The following is a 20,872-nucleotide window of genomic DNA, read 5'->3' as shown; positions in this document are numbered from 1 at the left end:
ATGATGATGATGATGATTTCTGCATTGGCACGTGCTATTTTTCAGGGTGGGGCTTTGCTACGTTTCCCGCTCTGCGGCTGGGCCCTCGACGTCGACGATGCCGCCTGTTGGATTTCTGCGAAGGTGCAGTCCTGGCTTCAACTGCTTTCTCGCTCGAAGCCTTCCGTTGGCCCTTTGCAACTACACTCGGTCAGCCACGGCCAGACCTACGGGGGAGACGGGCGCCGAAGAGGAATTGTTCATTTGCCGCAGTTTTACAGGCTATCGCTTCTCGGCCTTTTGGCTAAGATCAAGTGTAGTATCTGTTCTTATCAGTTTAATATCTGATACGTCCCCTATCTGGGGACCAAATATTAAATTGATTTTTGGAACAGGGAGATGGAACAGGGGCTTGCTCCGTCCACTCCACGCATCGACCTGGTATTGCAGTGTTTCCAGGAACGGTGCAGCTTCCCCTCTTTGGGGCGGGAAGTCTTAAAAGACAAAAATAGATGATGATGTTGTATTTGTAGTTGTTGTATGATGACGATTCCGGCGTTGGCACGTGCTATTTTTCCAGGGCGGGGCTTTGCTAGGTTTCCCGCTCTGCGGCTGGGCCCTCGACGTCGACGTCGACGTCGACGTCGTCGTTGTTGTTGTTGTTGTTGTTGTTGTTGTTGTTGTTGTTGTTGTTGTTGTTGTTGTTGTTGTTGTTGTTGTTGTTGTTGTTGTTGTTGTTGTTGTTGTTGTTGTTGTTGTTGTTGTTGTTGTTGTTGTTGTTGTTGTTGTTGTTGTTGTTGTTGTTTTTGATGATGATGATGATGATGATTTCTGCATTGGCACGTGCTATTTTTCAGGGTGGGGCTTTGCTACGTTTCCCGCTCTGCGGCTGGGCCCTCGACGTCGACGATGCCGCCTGTTGGATTTCTGCGAAGGTGCAGTCCTGGCTTCAACTGCTTTCTCGCTCGAAGCCTTCCGTTGGCCCTTTGCAACTACACTCGGTCAGCCACGGCCAGACCTACGGGGGAGACGGGCGCCGAAGAGGAATTGTTCATTTGCCGCAGTTTTACAGGCTATCGCTTCTCGGCCTTTTGGCTAAGATCAAGTGTAGTATCTGTTCTTATCAGTTTAATATCTGATACGTCCCCTATCTGGGGACCAAATATTAAATTGATTTTTGGAACAGGGAGATGGAACAGGGGCTTGCTCCGTCCACTCCACGCATCGACCTGGTATTGCAGTGTTTCCAGGAACGGTGCAGCTTCCCCTCTTTGGGGCGGGAAGTCTTAAAAGACAAAAATAGATGATGATGTTGTATTTGTAGTTGTTGTATGATGACGATTCCGGCGTTGGCACGTGCTATTTTTCCAGGGCGGGGCTTTGCTAGGTTTCCCGCTCTGCGGCTGGGCCCTCGACGTCGACGTCGACGTCGACGTCGTCGTTGTTGTTGTTGTTGTTGTTGTTGTTGTTGTTGTTGTTGTTGTTGTTGTTGTTGTTGTTGTTGTTGTTGTTGTTGTTGTTGTTGTTGTTGTTGTTGTTGTTGTTGTTGTTGTTGTTGTTGTTGTTGTTGTTGTTGTTGTTGTTGTTTTTGATGATGATGATGATGATGATTTCTGCATTGGCACGTGCTATTTTTCAGGGTGGGGCTTTGCTACGTTTCCCGCTCTGCGGCTGGGCCCTCGACGTCGACGATGCCGCCTGTTGGATTTCTGCGAAGGTGCAGTCCTGGCTTCAACTGCTTTCTCGCTCGAAGCCTTCCGTTGGCCCTTTGCAACTACACTCGGTCAGCCACGGCCAGACCTACGGGGGAGACGGGCGCCGAAGAGGAATTGTTCATTTGCCGCAGTTTTACAGGCTATCGCTTCTCGGCCTTTTGGCTAAGATCAAGTGTAGTATCTGTTCTTATCAGTTTAATATCTGATACGTCCCCTATCTGGGGACCAAATATTAAATTGATTTTTGGAACAGGGAGATGGAACAGGGGCTTGCTCCGTCCACTCCACGCATCGACCTGGTATTGCAGTGTTTCCAGGAACGGTGCAGCTTCCCCTCTTTGGGGCGGGAAGTCTTAAAAGACAAAAATAGATGATGATGTTGTATTTGTAGTTGTTGTATGATGACGATTCCGGCGTTGGCACGTGCTATTTTTCCAGGGCGGGGCTTTGCTAGGTTTCCCGCTCTGCGGCTGGGCCCTCGACGTCGACGTCGACGTCGACGTCGTTGTTGTTGTTGTTGTTGTTGTTGTTGTTGTTGTTGTTGTTGTTGTTGTTGTTGTTGTTGTTGTTGTTGTTGTTGTTGTTGTTGTTGTTGTTGTTGTTGTTGTTGTTGTTGTTGTTGTTGTTGTTGTTGTTGTTGTTTTTGATGATGATGATGATGATGATGATTTCTGCATTGGCACGTGCTATTTTTCAGGGTGGGGCTTTGCTACGTTTCCCGCTCTGCGGCTGGGCCCTCGACGTCGACGATGCCGCCTGTTGGATTTCTGCGAAGGTGCAGTCCTGGCTTCAACTGCTTTCTCGCTCGAAGCCTTCCGTTGGCCCTTTGCAACTACACTCGGTCAGCCACGGCCAGACCTACGGGGGAGACGGGCGCCGAAGAGGAATTGTTCATTTGCCGCAGTTTTACAGGCTATCGCTTCTCGGCCTTTTGGCTAAGATCAAGTGTAGTATCTGTTCTTATCAGTTTAATATCTGATACGTCCCCTATCTGGGGACCAAATATTAAATTGATTTTTGGAACAGGGAGATGGAACAGGGGCTTGCTCCGTCCACTCCACGCATCGACCTGGTATTGCAGTGTTTCCAGGAACGGTGCAGCTTCCCCTCTTTGGGGCGGGAAGTCTTAAAAGACAAAAATAGATGATGATGTTGTATTTGTAGTTGTTGTATGATGACGATTCCGGCGTTGGCACGTGCTATTTTTCCAGGGCGGGGCTTTGCTAGGTTTCCCGCTCTGCGGCTGGGCCCTCGACGTCGACGTCGACGTCGACGTCGTTGTTGTTGTTGTTGTTGTTGTTGTTGTTGTTGTTGTTGTTGTTGTTGTTGTTGTTGTTGTTGTTGTTGTTGTTGTTGTTGTTGTTGTTGTTGTTGTTGTTGTTGTTGTTGTTGTTGTTGTTGTTGTTGTTGTTGTTGTTGTTGTTGTTGTTGTTGTTGTTGTTGTTGTTGTTGTTGTTTTTGATGATGATGATGATGATTTCTGCATTGGCACGTGCTATTTTTCAGGGTGGGGCTTTGCTACGTTTCCCGCTCTGCGGCTGGGCCCTCGACGTCGACGATGCCGCCTGTTGGATTTCTGCGAAGGTGCAGTCCTGGCTTCAACTGCTTTCTCGCTCGAAGCCTTCCGTTGGCCCTTTGCAACTACACTCGGTCAGCCACGGCCAGACCTACGGGGGAGACGGGCGCCGAAGAGGAATTGTTCATTTGCCGCAGTTTTACAGGCTATCGCTTCTCGGCCTTTTGGCTAAGATCAAGTGTAGTATCTGTTCTTATCAGTTTAATATCTGATACGTCCCCTATCTGGGGACCAAATATTAAATTGATTTTTGGAACAGGGAGATGGAACAGGGGCTTGCTCCGTCCACTCCACGCATCGACCTGGTATTGCAGTGTTTCCAGGAACGGTGCAGCTTCCCCTCTTTGGGGCGGGAAGTCTTAAAAGACAAAAATAGATGATGATGTTGTATTTGTAGTTGTTGTATGATGACGATTCCGGCGTTGGCACGTGCTATTTTTCCAGGGCGGGGCTTTGCTAGGTTTCCCGCTCTGCGGCTGGGCCCTCGACGTCGACGTCGACGTCGACGTCGTTGTTGTTGTTGTTGTTGTTGTTGTTGTTGTTGTTGTTGTTGTTGTTGTTGTTGTTGTTGTTGTTGTTGTTGTTGTTGTTGTTGTTGTTGTTGTTGTTGTTGTTGTTGTTGTTGTTGTTGTTGTTGTTGTTGTTGTTGTTGTTGTTGTTGTTGTTTTTGATGATGATGATGATGATTTCTGCATTGGCACGTGCTATTTTTCAGGGTGGGGCTTTGCTACGTTTCCCGCTCTGCGGCTGGGCCCTCGACGTCGACGATGCCGCCTGTTGGATTTCTGCGAAGGTGCAGTCCTGGCTTCAACTGCTTTCTCGCTCGAAGCCTTCCGTTGGCCCTTTGCAACTACACTCGGTCAGCCACGGCCAGACCTACGGGGGAGACGGGCGCCGAAGAGGAATTGTTCATTTGCCGCAGTTTTACAGGCTATCGCTTCTCGGCCTTTTGGCTAAGATCAAGTGTAGTATCTGTTCTTATCAGTTTAATATCTGATACGTCCCCTATCTGGGGACCAAATATTAAATTGATTTTTGGAACAGGGAGATGGAACAGGGGCTTGCTCCGTCCACTCCACGCATCGACCTGGTATTGCAGTGTTTCCAGGAACGGTGCAGCTTCCCCTCTTTGGGGCGGGAAGTCTTAAAAGACAAAAATAGATGATGATGTTGTATTTGTAGTTGTTGTATGATGACGATTCCGGCGTTGGCACGTGCTATTTTTCCAGGGCGGGGCTTTGCTAGGTTTCCCGCTCTGCGGCTGGGCCCTCGACGTCGACGTCGACGTCGACGTCGTTGTTGTTGTTGTTGTTGTTGTTGTTGTTGTTGTTGTTGTTGTTGTTGTTGTTGTTGTTGTTGTTGTTGTTGTTGTTGTTGTTGTTGTTGTTGTTGTTGTTGTTGTTGTTGTTGTTGTTGTTGTTGTTGTTGTTGTTGTTTTTGATGATGATGATGATGATGATTTCTGCATTGGCACGTGCTATTTTTCAGGGTGGGGCTTTGCTACGTTTCCCGCTCTGCGGCTGGGCCCTCGACGTCGACGATGCCGCCTGTTGGATTTCTGCGAAGGTGCAGTCCTGGCTTCAACTGCTTTCTCGCTCGAAGCCTTCCGTTGGCCCTTTGCAACTACACTCGGTCAGCCACGGCCAGACCTACGGGGGAGACGGGCGCCGAAGAGGAATTGTTCATTTGCCGCAGTTTTACAGGCTATCGCTTCTCGGCCTTTTGGCTAAGATCAAGTGTAGTATCTGTTCTTATCAGTTTAATATCTGATACGTCCCCTATCTGGGGACCAAATATTAAATTGATTTTTGGAACAGGGAGATGGAACAGGGGCTTGCTCCGTCCACTCCACGCATCGACCTGGTATTGCAGTGTTTCCAGGAACGGTGCAGCTTCCCCTCTTTGGGGCGGGAAGTCTTAAAAGACAAAAATAGATGATGATGTTGTATTTGTAGTTGTTGTATGATGACGATTCCGGCGTTGGCACGTGCTATTTTTCCAGGGCGGGGCTTTGCTAGGTTTCCCGCTCTGCGGCTGGGCCCTCGACGTCGACGTCGACGTCGACGTCGTTGTTGTTGTTGTTGTTGTTGTTGTTGTTGTTGTTGTTGTTGTTGTTGTTGTTGTTGTTGTTGTTGTTGTTGTTGTTGTTGTTGTTGTTGTTGTTGTTGTTGTTGTTGTTGTTGTTGTTGTTGTTGTTTTTGATGATGATGATGATGATGATGATGATGATGATGATTTCTGCATTGGCACGTGCTATTTTTCAGGGTGGGGCTTTGCTACGTTTCCCGCTCTGCGGCTGGGCCCTCGACGTCGACGATGCCGCCTGTTGGATTTCTGCGAAGGTGCAGTCCTGGCTTCAACTGCTTTCTCGCTCGAAGCCTTCCGTTGGCCCTTTGCAACTACACTCGGTCAGCCACGGCCAGACCTACGGGGGAGACGGGCGCCGAAGAGGAATTGTTCATTTGCCGCAGTTTTACAGGCTATCGCTTCTCGGCCTTTTGGCTAAGATCAAGTGTAGTATCTGTTCTTATCAGTTTAATATCTGATACGTCCCCTATCTGGGGACCAAATATTAAATTGATTTTTGGAACAGGGAGATGGAACAGGGGCTTGCTCCGTCCACTCCACGCATCGACCTGGTATTGCAGTGTTTCCAGGAACGGTGCAGCTTCCCCTCTTTGGGGCGGGAAGTCTTAAAAGACAAAAATAGATGATGATGTTGTATTTGTAGTTGTTGTATGATGACGATTCCGGCGTTGGCACGTGCTATTTTTCCAGGGCGGGGCTTTGCTAGGTTTCCCGCTCTGCGGCTGGGCCCTCGACGTCGACGTCGACGTCGACGTCGTTGTTGTTGTTGTTGTTGTTGTTGTTGTTGTTGTTGTTGTTGTTGTTGTTGTTGTTGTTGTTGTTGTTGTTGTTGTTGTTGTTGTTGTTGTTGTTGTTGTTGTTGTTGTTGTTGTTGTTGTTGTTGTTGTTGTTGTTGTTGTTTTGATGATGATGATGATGATTTCTGCATTGGCACGTGCTATTTTTCAGGGTGGGGCTTTGCTACGTTTCCCGCTCTGCGGCTGGGCCCTCGACGTCGACGATGCCGCCTGTTGGATTTCTGCGAAGGTGCAGTCCTGGCTTCAACTGCTTTCTCGCTCGAAGCCTTCCGTTGGCCCTTTGCAACTACACTCGGTCAGCCACGGCCAGACCTACGGGGGAGACGGGCGCCGAAGAGGAATTGTTCATTTGCCGCAGTTTTACAGGCTATCGCTTCTCGGCCTTTTGGCTAAGATCAAGTGTAGTATCTGTTCTTATCAGTTTAATATCTGATACGTCCCCTATCTGGGGACCAAATATTAAATTGATTTTTGGAACAGGGAGATGGAACAGGGGCTTGCTCCGTCCACTCCACGCATCGACCTGGTATTGCAGTGTTTCCAGGAACGGTGCAGCTTCCCCTCTTTGGGGCGGGAAGTCTTAAAAGACAAAAATAGATGATGATGTTGTATTTGTAGTTGTTGTATGATGACGATTCCGGCGTTGGCACGTGCTATTTTTCCAGGGCGGGGCTTTGCTAGGTTTCCCGCTCTGCGGCTGGGCCCTCGACGTCGACGTCGACGTCGACGTCGTTGTTGTTGTTGTTGTTGTTGTTGTTGTTGTTGTTGTTGTTGTTGTTGTTGTTGTTGTTGTTGTTGTTGTTGTTGTTGTTGTTGTTGTTGTTGTTGTTGTTGTTGTTGTTGTTGTTGTTGTTGTTGTTGTTGTTGTTGTTGTTGTTGTTGTTGTTGTTGTTGTTGTTGTTGTTTTTGATGATGATGATGATGATTTCTGCATTGGCACGTGCTATTTTTCAGGGTGGGGCTTTGCTACGTTTCCCGCTCTGCGGCTGGGCCCTCGACGTCGACGATGCCGCCTGTTGGATTTCTGCGAAGGTGCAGTCCTGGCTTCAACTGCTTTCTCGCTCGAAGCCTTCCGTTGGCCCTTTGCAACTACACTCGGTCAGCCACGGCCAGACCTACGGGGGAGACGGGCGCCGAAGAGGAATTGTTCATTTGCCGCAGTTTTACAGGCTATCGCTTCTCGGCCTTTTGGCTAAGATCAAGTGTAGTATCTGTTCTTATCAGTTTAATATCTGATACGTCCCCTATCTGGGGACCAAATATTAAATTGATTTTTGGAACAGGGAGATGGAACAGGGGCTTGCTCCGTCCACTCCACGCATCGACCTGGTATTGCAGTGTTTCCAGGAACGGTGCAGCTTCCCCTCTTTGGGGCGGGAAGTCTTAAAAGACAAAAATAGATGATGATGTTGTATTTGTAGTTGTTGTATGATGACGATTCCGGCGTTGGCACGTGCTATTTTTCCAGGGCGGGGCTTTGCTAGGTTTCCCGCTCTGCGGCTGGGCCCTCGACGTCGACGTCGACGTCGACGTCGTTGTTGTTGTTGTTGTTGTTGTTGTTGTTGTTGTTGTTGTTGTTGTTGTTGTTGTTGTTGTTGTTGTTGTTGTTGTTGTTGTTGTTGTTGTTGTTGTTGTTGTTGTTGTTGTTGTTGTTGTTGTTGTTGTTGTTGTTGTTGTTGTTGTTGTTGTTGTTTTTGATGATGATGATGATGATTTCTGCATTGGCACGTGCTATTTTTCAGGGTGGGGCTTTGCTACGTTTCCCGCTCTGCGGCTGGGCCCTCGACGTCGACGATGCCGCCTGTTGGATTTCTGCGAAGGTGCAGTCCTGGCTTCAACTGCTTTCTCGCTCGAAGCCTTCCGTTGGCCCTTTGCAACTACACTCGGTCAGCCACGGCCAGACCTACGGGGGAGACGGGCGCCGAAGAGGAATTGTTCATTTGCCGCAGTTTTACAGGCTATCGCTTCTCGGCCTTTTGGCTAAGATCAAGTGTAGTATCTGTTCTTATCAGTTTAATATCTGATACGTCCCCTATCTGGGGACCAAATATTAAATTGATTTTTGGAACAGGGAGATGGAACAGGGGCTTGCTCCGTCCACTCCACGCATCGACCTGGTATTGCAGTGTTTCCAGGAACGGTGCAGCTTCCCCTCTTTGGGGCGGGAAGTCTTAAAAGACAAAAATAGATGATGATGTTGTATTTGTAGTTGTTGTATGATGACGATTCCGGCGTTGGCACGTGCTATTTTTCCAGGGCGGGGCTTTGCTAGGTTTCCCGCTCTGCGGCTGGGCCCTCGACGTCGACGTCGACGTCGACGTCGTTGTTGTTGTTGTTGTTGTTGTTGTTGTTGTTGTTGTTGTTGTTGTTGTTGTTGTTGTTGTTGTTGTTGTTGTTGTTGTTGTTGTTGTTGTTGTTGTTGTTGTTGTTGTTGTTGTTGTTGTTGTTGTTGTTGTTTTTGATGATGATGATGATGATGATTTCTGCATTGGCACGTGCTATTTTTCAGGGTGGGGCTTTGCTACGTTTCCCGCTCTGCGGCTGGGCCCTCGACGTCGACGATGCCGCCTGTTGGATTTCTGCGAAGGTGCAGTCCTGGCTTCAACTGCTTTCTCGCTCGAAGCCTTCCGTTGGCCCTTTGCAACTACACTCGGTCAGCCACGGCCAGACCTACGGGGGAGACGGGCGCCGAAGAGGAATTGTTCATTTGCCGCAGTTTTACAGGCTATCGCTTCTCGGCCTTTTGGCTAAGATCAAGTGTAGTATCTGTTCTTATCAGTTTAATATCTGATACGTCCCCTATCTGGGGACCAAATATTAAATTGATTTTTGGAACAGGGAGATGGAACAGGGGCTTGCTCCGTCCACTCCACGCATCGACCTGGTATTGCAGTGTTTCCAGGAACGGTGCAGCTTCCCCTCTTTGGGGCGGGAAGTCTTAAAAGACAAAAATAGATGATGATGTTGTATTTGTAGTTGTTGTATGATGACGATTCCGGCGTTGGCACGTGCTATTTTTCCAGGGCGGGGCTTTGCTAGGTTTCCCGCTCTGCGGCTGGGCCCTCGACGTCGACGTCGACGTCGACGTCGTTGTTGTTGTTGTTGTTGTTGTTGTTGTTGTTGTTGTTGTTGTTGTTGTTGTTGTTGTTGTTGTTGTTGTTGTTGTTGTTGTTGTTGTTGTTGTTGTTGTTGTTGTTGTTGTTGTTGTTGTTGTTGTTTTTGATGATGATGATGATGATGATGATGATGATGATGATTTCTGCATTGGCACGTGCTATTTTTCAGGGTGGGGCTTTGCTACGTTTCCCGCTCTGCGGCTGGGCCCTCGACGTCGACGATGCCGCCTGTTGGATTTCTGCGAAGGTGCAGTCCTGGCTTCAACTGCTTTCTCGCTCGAAGCCTTCCGTTGGCCCTTTGCAACTACACTCGGTCAGCCACGGCCAGACCTACGGGGGAGACGGGCGCCGAAGAGGAATTGTTCATTTGCCGCAGTTTTACAGGCTATCGCTTCTCGGCCTTTTGGCTAAGATCAAGTGTAGTATCTGTTCTTATCAGTTTAATATCTGATACGTCCCCTATCTGGGGACCAAATATTAAATTGATTTTTGGAACAGGGAGATGGAACAGGGGCTTGCTCCGTCCACTCCACGCATCGACCTGGTATTGCAGTGTTTCCAGGAACGGTGCAGCTTCCCCTCTTTGGGGCGGGAAGTCTTAAAAGACAAAAATAGATGATGATGTTGTATTTGTAGTTGTTGTATGATGACGATTCCGGCGTTGGCACGTGCTATTTTTCCAGGGCGGGGCTTTGCTAGGTTTCCCGCTCTGCGGCTGGGCCCTCGACGTCGACGTCGACGTCGACGTCGTTGTTGTTGTTGTTGTTGTTGTTGTTGTTGTTGTTGTTGTTGTTGTTGTTGTTGTTGTTGTTGTTGTTGTTGTTGTTGTTGTTGTTGTTGTTGTTGTTGTTGTTGTTGTTGTTGTTGTTGTTGTTGTTTTTGATGATGATGATGATGATGATTTCTGCATTGGCACGTGCTATTTTTCAGGGTGGGGCTTTGCTACGTTTCCCGCTCTGCGGCTGGGCCCTCGACGTCGACGATGCCGCCTGTTGGATTTCTGCGAAGGTGCAGTCCTGGCTTCAACTGCTTTCTCGCTCGAAGCCTTCCGTTGGCCCTTTGCAACTACACTCGGTCAGCCACGGCCAGACCTACGGGGGAGACGGGCGCCGAAGAGGAATTGTTCATTTGCCGCAGTTTTACAGGCTATCGCTTCTCGGCCTTTTGGCTAAGATCTGCATAACTAACCTGACCAGCCACCATGACGTCCGGGTGGTTTCTCCCTGGTCAGGAAGGTATATGCTTACATTTTTGTAAAACCGGAGGTGGGTGGGATTAGTGACCCATCCACCTCCACGGAGGTGTGTGGGGGACCTGACCCATCCACCTCCATGGCACGAACCTGGTATTGCAGTACTTCCAGGAACGGTGCAGTGGCTCTAGGCCTTTTGGCTAAGAGCATTGGCGCAGAGTGATCCTTGACTGGTGCAGGGTGACCTCTGGCGTTTGACAAAGAATTGTAACGATTGGATAACGATTGGACATGAATTTAAAAAAAAAAAAAAAAAAAAAAAAAAAAAAAAAAAAAAAAAAAAAAAAAAAAAAAAAAAAAAAAAAAAAAAAAAAAAAAAAAAAAAAAAAAAAAAAAAAAAAAAAAAAAATCTGTTCTTATCAGTTTAATATCTGATACGTCCCCTATCTGGGGACCAAATATTAAATTGATTTTTGGAACAGGGAGATGGAACAGGGGCTTGCTCCGTCCACTCCACGCATCGACCTGGTATTGCAGTGTTTCCAGGAACGGTGCAGCTTCCCCTCTTTGGGGCGGGAAGTCTTAAAAGACAAAAATAGATGATGATGTTGTATTTGTAGTTGTTGTATGATGACGATTCCGGCGTTGGCACGTGCTATTTTTCCAGGGCGGGGCTTTGCTAGGTTTCCCGCTCTGCGGCTGGGCCCTCGACGTCGACGTCGACGTCGACGTCGTTGTTGTTGTTGTTGTTGTTGTTGTTGTTGTTGTTGTTGTTGTTGTTGTTGTTGTTGTTGTTGTTGTTGTTGTTGTTGTTGTTGTTGTTGTTGTTGTTGTTGTTGTTGTTGTTGTTGTTGTTGTTTTTGATGATGATGATGATGATGATGATTTCTGCATTGGCACGTGCTATTTTTCAGGGTGGGGCTTTGCTACGTTTCCCGCTCTGCGGCTGGGCCCTCGACGTCGACGATGCCGCCTGTTGGATTTCTGCGAAGGTGCAGTCCTGGCTTCAACTGCTTTCTCGCTCGAAGCCTTCCGTTGGCCCTTTGCAACTACACTCGGTCAGCCACGGCCAGACCTACGGGGGAGACGGGCGCCGAAGAGGAATTGTTCATTTGCCGCAGTTTTACAGGCTATCGCTTCTCGGCCTTTTGGCTAAGATCAAGTGTAGTATCTGTTCTTATCAGTTTAATATCTGATACGTCCCCTATCTGGGGACCAAATATTAAATTGATTTTTGGAACAGGGAGATGGAACAGGGGCTTGCTCCGTCCACTCCACGCATCGACCTGGTATTGCAGTGTTTCCAGGAACGGTGCAGCTTCCCCTCTTTGGGGCGGGAAGTCTTAAAAGACAAAAATAGATGATGATGTTGTATTTGTAGTTGTTGTATGATGACGATTCCGGCGTTGGCACGTGCTATTTTTCCAGGGCGGGGCTTTGCTAGGTTTCCCGCTCTGCGGCTGGGCCCTCGACGTCGACGTCGACGTCGACGTCGTTGTTGTTGTTGTTGTTGTTGTTGTTGTTGTTGTTGTTGTTGTTGTTGTTGTTGTTGTTGTTGTTGTTGTTGTTGTTGTTGTTGTTGTTGTTGTTGTTGTTGTTGTTGTTGTTGTTGTTGTTGTTGTTGTTGTTGTTGTTGTTGTTGTTGTTGTTGTTGTTGTTGTTGTTGTTGTTGTTGTTGTTTTTGATGATGATGATGATGATTTCTGCATTGGCACGTGCTATTTTTCAGGGTGGGGCTTTGCTACGTTTCCCGCTCTGCGGCTGGGCCCTCGACGTCGACGATGCCGCCTGTTGGATTTCTGCGAAGGTGCAGTCCTGGCTTCAACTGCTTTCTCGCTCGAAGCCTTCCGTTGGCCCTTTGCAACTACACTCGGTCAGCCACGGCCAGACCTACGGGGGAGACGGGCGCCGAAGAGGAATTGTTCATTTGCCGCAGTTTTACAGGCTATCGCTTCTCGGCCTTTTGGCTAAGATCAAGTGTAGTATCTGTTCTTATCAGTTTAATATCTGATACGTCCCCTATCTGGGGACCAAATATTAAATTGATTTTTGGAACAGGGAGATGGAACAGGGGCTTGCTCCGTCCACTCCACGCATCGACCTGGTATTGCAGTGTTTCCAGGAACGGTGCAGCTTCCCCTCTTTGGGGCGGGAAGTCTTAAAAGACAAAAATAGATGATGATGTTGTATTTGTAGTTGTTGTATGATGACGATTCCGGCGTTGGCACGTGCTATTTTTCCAGGGCGGGGCTTTGCTAGGTTTCCCGCTCTGCGGCTGGGCCCTCGACGTCGACGTCGACGTCGTTGTTGTTGTTGTTGTTGTTGTTGTTGTTGTTGTTGTTGTTGTTGTTGTTGTTGTTGTTGTTGTTGTTGTTGTTGTTGTTGTTGTTGTTGTTGTTGTTGTTGTTGTTGTTGTTGTTGTTGTTGTTGTTGTTGTTGTTGTTGTTGTTGTTGTTGTTGTTGTTGTTTTTGATGATGATGATGATGATTTCTGCATTGGCACGTGCTATTTTTCAGGGTGGGGCTTTGCTACGTTTCCCGCTCTGCGGCTGGGCCCTCGACGTCGACGATGCCGCCTGTTGGATTTCTGCGAAGGTGCAGTCCTGGCTTCAACTGCTTTCTCGCTCGAAGCCTTCCGTTGGCCCTTTGCAACTACACTCGGTCAGCCACGGCCAGACCTACGGGGGAGACGGGCGCCGAAGAGGAATTGTTCATTTGCCGCAGTTTTACAGGCTATCGCTTCTCGGCCTTTTGGCTAAGATCAAGTGTAGTATCTGTTCTTATCAGTTTAATATCTGATACGTCCCCTATCTGGGGACCAAATATTAAATTGATTTTTGGAACAGGGAGATGGAACAGGGGCTTGCTCCGTCCACTCCACGCATCGACCTGGTATTGCAGTGTTTCCAGGAACGGTGCAGCTTCCCCTCTTTGGGGCGGGAAGTCTTAAAAGACAAAAATAGATGATGATGTTGTATTTGTAGTTGTTGTATGATGACGATTCCGGCGTTGGCACGTGCTATTTTTCCAGGGCGGGGCTTTGCTAGGTTTCCCGCTCTGCGGCTGGGCCCTCGACGTCGACGTCGACGTCGACGTCGTTGTTGTTGTTGTTGTTGTTGTTGTTGTTGTTGTTGTTGTTGTTGTTGTTGTTGTTGTTGTTGTTGTTGTTGTTGTTGTTGTTGTTGTTGTTGTTGTTGTTGTTGTTGTTGTTGTTGTTGTTGTTGTTGTTGTTGTTGTTGTTTTTGATGATGATGATGATGATTTCTGCATTGGCACGTGCTATTTTTCAGGGTGGGGCTTTGCTACGTTTCCCGCTCTGCGGCTGGGCCCTCGACGTCGACGATGCCGCCTGTTGGATTTCTGCGAAGGTGCAGTCCTGGCTTCAACTGCTTTCTCGCTCGAAGCCTTCCGTTGGCCCTTTGCAACTACACTCGGTCAGCCACGGCCAGACCTACGGGGGAGACGGGCGCCGAAGAGGAATTGTTCATTTGCCGCAGTTTTACAGGCTATCGCTTCTCGGCCTTTTGGCTAAGATCAAGTGTAGTATCTGTTCTTATCAGTTTAATATCTGATACGTCCCCTATCTGGGGACCAAATATTAAATTGATTTTTGGAACAGGGAGATGGAACAGGGGCTTGCTCCGTCCACTCCACGCATCGACCTGGTATTGCAGTGTTTCCAGGAACGGTGCAGCTTCCCCTCTTTGGGGCGGGAAGTCTTAAAAGACAAAAATAGATGATGATGTTGTATTTGTAGTTGTTGTATGATGACGATTCCGGCGTTGGCACGTGCTATTTTTCCAGGGCGGGGCTTTGCTAGGTTTCCCGCTCTGCGGCTGGGCCCTCGACGTCGACGTCGACGTCGACGTCGTTGTTGTTGTTGTTGTTGTTGTTGTTGTTGTTGTTGTTGTTGTTGTTGTTGTTGTTGTTGTTGTTGTTGTTGTTGTTGTTGTTGTTGTTGTTGTTGTTGTTGTTGTTGTTGTTGTTGTTGTTGTTGTTGTTGTTGTTGTTGTTGTTGTTGATGATGATGATGATGATGATGATTTCTGCATTGGCACGTGCTATTTTTCAGGGTGGGGCTTTGCTACGTTTCCCGCTCTGCGGCTGGGCCCTCGACGTCGACGATGCCGCCTGTTGGATTTCTGCGAAGGTGCAGTCCTGGCTTCAACTGCTTTCTCGCTCGAAGCCTTCCGTTGGCCCTTTGCAACTACACTCGGTCAGCCACGGCCAGACCTACGGGGGAGACGGGCGCCGAAGAGGAATTGTTCATTTGCCGCAGTTTTACAGGCTATCGCTTCTCGGCCTTTTGGCTAAGATCAAGTGTAGTATCTGTTCTTATCAGTTTAATATCTGATACGTCCCCTATCTGGGGACCAAATATTAAATTGATTTTTGGAACAGGGAGATGGAACAGGGGCTTGCTCCGTCCACTCCACGCATCGACCTGGTATTGCAGTGTTTCCAGGAACGGTGCAGCTTCCCCTCTTTGGGGCGGGAAGTCTTAAAAGACAAAAATAGATGATGATGTTGTATTTGTAGTTGTTGTATGATGACGATTCCGGCGTTGGCACGTGCTATTTTTCCAGGGCGGGGCTTTGCTAGGTTTCCCGCTCTGCGGCTGGGCCCTCGACGTCGACGTCGACGTCGACGTCGTTGTTGTTGTTGTTGTTGTTGTTGTTGTTGTTGTTGTTGTTGTTGTTGTTGTTGTTGTTGTTGTTGTTGTTGTTGTTGTTGTTGTTGTTGTTGTTGTTGTTGTTGTTGTTGTTGTTGTTGTTGTTGTTGTTGTTGTTGTTGTTGTTGTTGTTGTTGTTGTTGTTGTTTGATGATGATGATGATGATGATGATTTCTGCATTGGCACGTGCTATTTTTCAGGGTGGGGCTTTGCTACGTTTCCCGCTCTGCGGCTGGGCCCTCGACGTCGACGATGCCGCCTGTTGGATTTCTGCGAAGGTGCAGTCCTGGCTTCAACTGCTTTCTCGCTCGAAGCCTTCCGTTGGCCCTTTGCAACTACACTCGGTCAGCCACGGCCAGACCTACGGGGGAGACGGGCGCCGAAGAGGAATTGTTCATTTGCCGCAGTTTTACAGGCTATCGCTTCTCGGCCTTTTGGCTAAGATCAAGTGTAGTATCTGTTCTTATCAGTTTAATATCTGATACGTCCCCTATCTGGGGACCAAATATTAAATTGATTTTTGGAACAGGGAGATGGAACAGGGGCTTGCTCCGTCCACTCCACGCATCGACCTGGTATTGCAGTGTTTCCAGGAACGGTGCAGCTTCCCCTCTTTGGGGCGGGAAGTCTTAAAAGACAAAAATAGATGATGATGTTGTATTTGTAGTTGTTGTATGATGACGATTCCGGCGTTGGCACGTGCTATTTTTCCAGGGCGGGGCTTTGCTAGGTTTCCCGCTCTGCGGCTGGGCCCTCGACGTCGACGTCGACGTCGACGTCGTTGTCGTTGTTGTTGTTGTTGTTGTTGTTGTTGTTGTTGTTGTTGTTGTTGTTGTTGTTGTTGTTGTTGTTGTTGTTGTTGTTGTTGTTGTTGTTGTTGTTGTTGTTGTTGTTGTTGTTGTTGTTGTTGTTGTTGTTTTTGATGATGATGATGATGATGATGATTTCTGCATTGGCACGTGCTATTTTTCAGGGTGGGGCTTTGCTACGTTTCCCGCTCTGCGGCTGGGCCCTCGACGTCGACGATGCCGCCTGTTGGATTTCTGCGAAGGTGCAGTCCTGGCTTCAACTGCTTTCTCGCTCGAAGCCTTCCGTTGGCCCTTTGCAACTACACTCGGTCAGCCACGGCCAGACCTACGGGGGAGACGGGCGCCGAAGAGGAATTGTTCATTTGCCGCAGTTTTACAGGCTATCGCTTCTCGGCCTTTTGGCTAAGATCAAGTGTAGTATCTGTTCTTATCAGTTTAATATCTGATACGTCCCCTATCTGGGGACCAAATATTAAATTGATTTTTGGAACAGGGAGATGGAACAGGGGCTTGCTCCGTCCACTCCACGCATCGACCTGGTATTGCAGTGTTTCCAGGAACGGTGCAGCTTCCCCTCTTTGGGGCGGGAAGTCTTAAAAGACAAAAATAGATGATGATGTTGTATTTGTAGTTGTTGTATGATGACGATTCCGGCGTTGGCACGTGCTATTTTTCCAGGGCGGGGCTTTGCTAGGTTTCCCGCTCTGCGGCTGGGCCCTCGACGTCGACGTCGACGTCGACGTCGTTGTTGTTGTTGTTGTTGTTGTTGTTGTTGTTGTTGTTGTTGTTGTTGTTGTTGTTGTTGTTGTTGTTGTTGTTGTTGTTGTTGTTGTTGTTGTTGTTGTTGTTGTTGTTGTTGTTGTTGTTGTTGTTGTTGTTGTTGTTGTTGTTGTTTTTGATGATGATGATGATGATGATGATTTCTGCATTGGCACGTGCTATTTTTCAGGGTGGGGCTTTGCTACGTTTCCCGCTCTGCGGCTGGGCCCTCGACGTCGACGATGCCGCCTGTTGGATTTCTGCGAAGGTGCAGTCCTGGCTTCAACTGCTTTCTCGCTCGAAGCCTTCCGTTGGCCCTTTGCAACTACACTCGGTCAGCCACGGCCAGACCTACGGGGGAGACGGGCGCCGAAGAGGAATTGTTCATTTGCCGCAGTTTTACAGGCTATCGCTTCTCGGCCTTTTGGCTAAGATCAAGTGTAGTATCTGTTCTTATCAGTTTAATATCTGATACGTCCCCTATCTGGGGACCAAATATTAAATTGATTTTTGGAACAGGGAGATGGAACAGGGGCTTGCTCCGTCCACTCCACGCATCGACCTGGTATTGCAGTGTTTCCAGGAACGGTGCAGCTTCCCCTCTTTGGGGCGGGAAGTCTTCTTAAAAGACAAAAATAGATGATGATGTTGTATTTGTAGTTGTTGTATGATGACGATTCCGGCGTTGGCACGTGCTATTTTTCCAGGGCGGGGCTTTGCTAGGTTTCCCGCTCTGCGGCTGGGCCCTCGACGTCGACGTCGACGTCGACGTCGTTGTTGTTGTTGTTGTTGTTGTTGTTGTTGTTGTTGTTGTTGTTGTTGTTGTTGTTGTTGTTGTTGTTGTTGTTGTTGTTGTTGTTGTTGTTGTTGTTGTTGTTGTTGTTGTTGTTGTTGTTGTTGTTGTTGTTGTTGTTGTTGTTGTTGATGATGATGATGATGATTTCTGCATTGGCACGTGCTATTTTTCAGGGTGGGGCTTTGCTACGTTTCCCGCTCTGCGGCTGGGCCCTCGACGTCGACGATGCCGCCTGTTGGATTTCTGCGAAGGTGCAGTCCTGGCTTCAACTGCTTTCTCGCTCGAAGCCTTCCGTTGGCCCTTTGCAACTACACTCGGTCAGCCACGGCCAGACCTACGGGGGAGACGGGCGCCGAAGAGGAATTGTTCATTTGCCGCAGTTTTACAGGCTATCGCTTCTCGGCCTTTTGGCTAAGATCAAGTGTAGTATCTGTTCTTATCAGTTTAATATCTGATACGTCCCCTATCTGGGGACCAAATATTAAATTGATTTTTGGAACAGGGAGATGGAACAGGGGCTTGCTCCGTCCACTCCACGCATCGACCTGGTATTGCAGTGTTTCCAGGAACGGTGCAGCTTCCCCTCTTTGGGGCGGGAAGTCTTAAAAGACAAAAATAGATGATGATGTTGTATTTGTAGTTGTTGTATGATGACGATTCCGGCGTTGGCACGTGCTATTTTTCCAGGGCGGGGCTTTGCTAGGTTTCCCGCTCTGCGGCTGGGCCCTCGACGTCGACGTCGACGTCGACGTCGTTGTTGTTGTTGTTGTTGTTGTTGTTGTTGTTGTTGTTGTTGTTGTTGTTGTTGTTGTTGTTGTTGTTGTTGTTGTTGTTGTTGTTGTTGTTGTTGTTGTTGTTGTTGTTGTTGTTGTTGTTGTTGTTGTTGTTGTTGTTGTTGTTGTTGTTGTTGTTTTTGATGATGATGATGATGATTTCTGCATTGGCACGTGCTATTTTTCAGGGTGGGGCTTTGCTACGTTTCCCGCTCTGCGGCTGGGCCCTCGACGTCGACGATGCCGCCTGTTGGATTTCTGCGAAGGTGCAGTCCTGGCTTCAACTGCTTTCTCGCTCGAAGCCTTCCGTTGGCCCTTTGCAACTACACTCGGTCAGCCACGGCCAGACCTACGGGGGAGACGGGCGCCGAAGAGGAATTGTTCATTTGCCGCAGTTTTACAGGCTATCGCTTCTCGGCCTTTTGGCTAAGATCAAGTGTAGTATCTGTTCTTATCAGTTTAATATCTGATACGTCCCCTATCTGGGGACCAAATATTAAATTGATTTTTGGAACAGGGAGATGGAACAGGGGCTTGCTCCGTCCACTCCACGCATCGACCTGGTATTGCAGTGTTTCCAGGAACGGTGCAGCTTCCCCTCTTTGGGGCGGGAAGTCTTAAAAGACAAAAATAGATGATGATGTTGTATTTGTAGTTGTTGTATGATGACGATTCCGGCGTTGGCACGTGCTATTTTTCCAGGGCGGGGCTTTGCTAGGTTTCCCGCTCTGCGGCTGGGCCCTCGACGTCGACGTCGACGTCGACGTCGTCGTTGTTGTTGTTGTTGTTGTTGTTGTTGTTGTTGTTGTTGTTGTTGTTGTTGTTGTTGTTGTTGTTGTTGTTGTTGTTGTTGTTGTTGTTGTTGTTGTTGTTGTTGTTGTTGTTGTTGTTGTTGTTGTTGTTGTTGTTGTTGTTGTTGTTGTTGTTTTTGATGATGATGATGATGATGATTTCTGCATTGGCACGTGCTATTTTTCAGGGTGGGGCTTTGCTACGTTTCCCGCTCTGCGGCTGGGCCCTCGACGTCGACGATGCCGCCTGTTGGATTTCTGCGAAGGTGCAGTCCTGGCTTCAACTGCTTTCTCGCTCGAAGCCTTCCGTTGGCCCTTTGCAACTACACTCGGTCAGCCACGGCCAGACCTACGGGGGAGACGGGCGCCGAAGAGGAATTGTTCATTTGCCGCAGTTTTACAGGCTATCGCTTCTCGGCCTTTTGGCTAAGATCAAGTGTAGTATCTGTTCTTATCAGTTTAATATCTGATACGTCCCCTATCTGGGGACCAAATATTAAATTGATTTTTGGAACAGGGAGATGGAACAGGGGCTTGCTCCGTCCACTCCACGCATCGACCTGGTATTGCAGTGTTTCCAGGAACGGTGCAGCTTCCCCTCTTTGGGGCGGGAAGTCTTAAAAGACAAAAATAGATGATGATGTTGTATTTGTAGTTGTTGTATGATGACGATTCCGGCGTTGGCACGTGCTATTTTTCCAGGGCGGGGCTTTGCTAGGTTTCCCGCTCTGCGGCTGGGCCCTCGACGTCGACGTCGACGTCGACGTCGTCGTTGTTGTTGTTGTTGTTGTTGTTGTTGTTGTTGTTGTTGTTGTTGTTGTTGTTGTTGTTGTTGTTGTTGTTGTTGTTGTTGTTGTTGTTGTTGTTGTTGTTGTTGTTGTTGTTGTTGTTGTTGTTGTTGTTGTTGTTGTTGTTTTTGATGATGATGATGATGATGATTTCTGCATTGGCACGTGCTATTTTTCAGGGTGGGGCTTTGCTACGTTTCCCGCTCTGCGGCTGGGCCCTCGACGTCGACGATGCCGCCTGTTGGATTTCTGCGAAGGTGCAGTCCTGGCTTCAACTGCTTTCTCGCTCGAAGCCTTCCGTTGGCCCTTTGCAACTACACTCGGTCAGCCACGGCCAGACCTACGGGGGAGACGGGCGCCGAAGAGGAATTGTTCATTTGCCGCAGTTTTACAGGCTATCGCTTCTCGGCCTTTTGGCTAAGATCAAGTGTAGTATCTGTTCTTATCAGTTTAATATCTGATACGTCCCCTATCTGGGGACCAAATATTAAATTGATTTTTGGAACAGGGAGATGGAACAGGGGCTTGCTCCGTCCACTCCACGCATCGACCTGGTATTGCAGTGTTTCCAGGAACGGTGCAGCTTCCCCTCTTTGGGGCGGGAAGTCTTAAAAGACAAAAATAGATGATGATGTTGTATTTGTAGTTGTTGTATGATGACGATTCCGGCGTTGGCACGTGCTATTTTTCCAGGGCGGGGCTTTGCTAGGTTTCCCGCTCTGCGGCTGGGCCCTCGACGTCGACGTCGACGTCGACGTCGTTGTTGTTGTTGTTGTTGTTGTTGTTGTTGTTGTTGTTGTTGTTGTTGTTGTTGTTGTTGTTGTTGTTGTTGTTGTTGTTGTTGTTGTTGTTGTTGTTGTTGTTGTTGTTGTTGTTGTTGTTGTTGTTGTTGTTGTTGTTGTTGTTGTTGTTGTTGTTGTTGTTGTTGTTGTTGTTGTTGTTGTTGTTGTTGTTTTTGATGATGATGATGATGATGATGATTTCTGCATTGGCACGTGCTATTTTTCAGGGTGGGGCTTT

At 48.2% G+C, this 20,872-nt stretch overlaps 25 non-coding genes and 2 pseudogenes across 25 annotated transcripts; all 27 read left to right on the top strand.

Annotated features, from left to right (window-relative positions):
* The first annotated feature begins 263 nt into the window (after nt 1-263).
* LOC139259225 (U2 spliceosomal RNA) lies at nt 264-454 on the top strand. The gene has a single exon (XR_011592410.1). It is a non-coding gene; the product is annotated as a U2 spliceosomal RNA (small nuclear RNA).
* Nucleotides 455-1,054: 600 nt separating this feature from the next.
* On the top strand, nt 1,055-1,245 carry LOC139259387 (U2 spliceosomal RNA). Its single transcript, XR_011592558.1, has one exon. It is a non-coding gene; the product is annotated as a U2 spliceosomal RNA (small nuclear RNA).
* A 591-nt stretch (nt 1,246-1,836) lies between these two features.
* LOC139259386 (U2 spliceosomal RNA) lies at nt 1,837-2,027 on the top strand. The gene has a single exon (XR_011592557.1). It is a non-coding gene; the product is annotated as a U2 spliceosomal RNA (small nuclear RNA).
* Nucleotides 2,028-2,609: 582 nt separating this feature from the next.
* LOC139259385 (U2 spliceosomal RNA) lies at nt 2,610-2,800 on the top strand. Its single transcript, XR_011592556.1, has one exon. It is a non-coding gene; the product is annotated as a U2 spliceosomal RNA (small nuclear RNA).
* A 618-nt stretch (nt 2,801-3,418) lies between these two features.
* On the top strand, nt 3,419-3,609 carry LOC139259384 (U2 spliceosomal RNA). Its single transcript, XR_011592555.1, has one exon. It is a non-coding gene; the product is annotated as a U2 spliceosomal RNA (small nuclear RNA).
* A 594-nt stretch (nt 3,610-4,203) lies between these two features.
* On the top strand, nt 4,204-4,394 carry LOC139259383 (U2 spliceosomal RNA). The gene has a single exon (XR_011592554.1). It is a non-coding gene; the product is annotated as a U2 spliceosomal RNA (small nuclear RNA).
* Nucleotides 4,395-4,976: 582 nt separating this feature from the next.
* On the top strand, nt 4,977-5,167 carry LOC139259381 (U2 spliceosomal RNA). Its single transcript, XR_011592552.1, has one exon. It is a non-coding gene; the product is annotated as a U2 spliceosomal RNA (small nuclear RNA).
* Nucleotides 5,168-5,752: 585 nt separating this feature from the next.
* LOC139259380 (U2 spliceosomal RNA) lies at nt 5,753-5,943 on the top strand. Its single transcript, XR_011592551.1, has one exon. It is a non-coding gene; the product is annotated as a U2 spliceosomal RNA (small nuclear RNA).
* A 581-nt stretch (nt 5,944-6,524) lies between these two features.
* LOC139259379 (U2 spliceosomal RNA) lies at nt 6,525-6,715 on the top strand. The gene has a single exon (XR_011592550.1). It is a non-coding gene; the product is annotated as a U2 spliceosomal RNA (small nuclear RNA).
* A 612-nt stretch (nt 6,716-7,327) lies between these two features.
* On the top strand, nt 7,328-7,518 carry LOC139259377 (U2 spliceosomal RNA). Its single transcript, XR_011592549.1, has one exon. It is a non-coding gene; the product is annotated as a U2 spliceosomal RNA (small nuclear RNA).
* A 597-nt stretch (nt 7,519-8,115) lies between these two features.
* On the top strand, nt 8,116-8,306 carry LOC139259376 (U2 spliceosomal RNA). The gene has a single exon (XR_011592548.1). It is a non-coding gene; the product is annotated as a U2 spliceosomal RNA (small nuclear RNA).
* A 576-nt stretch (nt 8,307-8,882) lies between these two features.
* Nucleotides 8,883-9,073, top strand: LOC139259375 (U2 spliceosomal RNA). Its single transcript, XR_011592547.1, has one exon. It is a non-coding gene; the product is annotated as a U2 spliceosomal RNA (small nuclear RNA).
* Nucleotides 9,074-9,658: 585 nt separating this feature from the next.
* On the top strand, nt 9,659-9,849 carry LOC139259374 (U2 spliceosomal RNA). Its single transcript, XR_011592546.1, has one exon. It is a non-coding gene; the product is annotated as a U2 spliceosomal RNA (small nuclear RNA).
* A 570-nt stretch (nt 9,850-10,419) lies between these two features.
* Nucleotides 10,420-10,650, top strand: LOC139259344 (U2 spliceosomal RNA; annotated as a pseudogene).
* A 204-nt stretch (nt 10,651-10,854) lies between these two features.
* Nucleotides 10,855-11,025, top strand: LOC139259340 (U2 spliceosomal RNA; annotated as a pseudogene).
* A 570-nt stretch (nt 11,026-11,595) lies between these two features.
* Nucleotides 11,596-11,786, top strand: LOC139259373 (U2 spliceosomal RNA). The gene has a single exon (XR_011592545.1). It is a non-coding gene; the product is annotated as a U2 spliceosomal RNA (small nuclear RNA).
* A 624-nt stretch (nt 11,787-12,410) lies between these two features.
* Nucleotides 12,411-12,601, top strand: LOC139259372 (U2 spliceosomal RNA). The gene has a single exon (XR_011592544.1). It is a non-coding gene; the product is annotated as a U2 spliceosomal RNA (small nuclear RNA).
* A 597-nt stretch (nt 12,602-13,198) lies between these two features.
* LOC139259371 (U2 spliceosomal RNA) lies at nt 13,199-13,389 on the top strand. The gene has a single exon (XR_011592542.1). It is a non-coding gene; the product is annotated as a U2 spliceosomal RNA (small nuclear RNA).
* Nucleotides 13,390-13,971: 582 nt separating this feature from the next.
* LOC139259369 (U2 spliceosomal RNA) lies at nt 13,972-14,162 on the top strand. The gene has a single exon (XR_011592540.1). It is a non-coding gene; the product is annotated as a U2 spliceosomal RNA (small nuclear RNA).
* Nucleotides 14,163-14,753: 591 nt separating this feature from the next.
* On the top strand, nt 14,754-14,944 carry LOC139259368 (U2 spliceosomal RNA). Its single transcript, XR_011592539.1, has one exon. It is a non-coding gene; the product is annotated as a U2 spliceosomal RNA (small nuclear RNA).
* A 610-nt stretch (nt 14,945-15,554) lies between these two features.
* On the top strand, nt 15,555-15,745 carry LOC139259366 (U2 spliceosomal RNA). Its single transcript, XR_011592538.1, has one exon. It is a non-coding gene; the product is annotated as a U2 spliceosomal RNA (small nuclear RNA).
* A 582-nt stretch (nt 15,746-16,327) lies between these two features.
* On the top strand, nt 16,328-16,518 carry LOC139259365 (U2 spliceosomal RNA). The gene has a single exon (XR_011592537.1). It is a non-coding gene; the product is annotated as a U2 spliceosomal RNA (small nuclear RNA).
* A 594-nt stretch (nt 16,519-17,112) lies between these two features.
* LOC139259364 (U2 spliceosomal RNA) lies at nt 17,113-17,303 on the top strand. The gene has a single exon (XR_011592536.1). It is a non-coding gene; the product is annotated as a U2 spliceosomal RNA (small nuclear RNA).
* Nucleotides 17,304-17,891: 588 nt separating this feature from the next.
* On the top strand, nt 17,892-18,082 carry LOC139259363 (U2 spliceosomal RNA). The gene has a single exon (XR_011592535.1). It is a non-coding gene; the product is annotated as a U2 spliceosomal RNA (small nuclear RNA).
* A 597-nt stretch (nt 18,083-18,679) lies between these two features.
* LOC139259362 (U2 spliceosomal RNA) lies at nt 18,680-18,870 on the top strand. The gene has a single exon (XR_011592534.1). It is a non-coding gene; the product is annotated as a U2 spliceosomal RNA (small nuclear RNA).
* A 600-nt stretch (nt 18,871-19,470) lies between these two features.
* Nucleotides 19,471-19,661, top strand: LOC139259361 (U2 spliceosomal RNA). The gene has a single exon (XR_011592533.1). It is a non-coding gene; the product is annotated as a U2 spliceosomal RNA (small nuclear RNA).
* Nucleotides 19,662-20,249: 588 nt separating this feature from the next.
* Nucleotides 20,250-20,440, top strand: LOC139259360 (U2 spliceosomal RNA). Its single transcript, XR_011592532.1, has one exon. It is a non-coding gene; the product is annotated as a U2 spliceosomal RNA (small nuclear RNA).
* Nucleotides 20,441-20,872: the final 432 nt, after the last annotated feature.

The sequence above is a fragment of the Pristiophorus japonicus genome, unplaced genomic scaffold, assembly GCF_044704955.1.
Source record: "Pristiophorus japonicus isolate sPriJap1 unplaced genomic scaffold, sPriJap1.hap1 HAP1_SCAFFOLD_991, whole genome shotgun sequence".
In the NCBI taxonomy this organism is placed as follows: domain Eukaryota; kingdom Metazoa; phylum Chordata; class Chondrichthyes; family Pristiophoridae; genus Pristiophorus; species Pristiophorus japonicus.
This window is presented reverse-complemented; position numbering and strand designations above follow the sequence as displayed.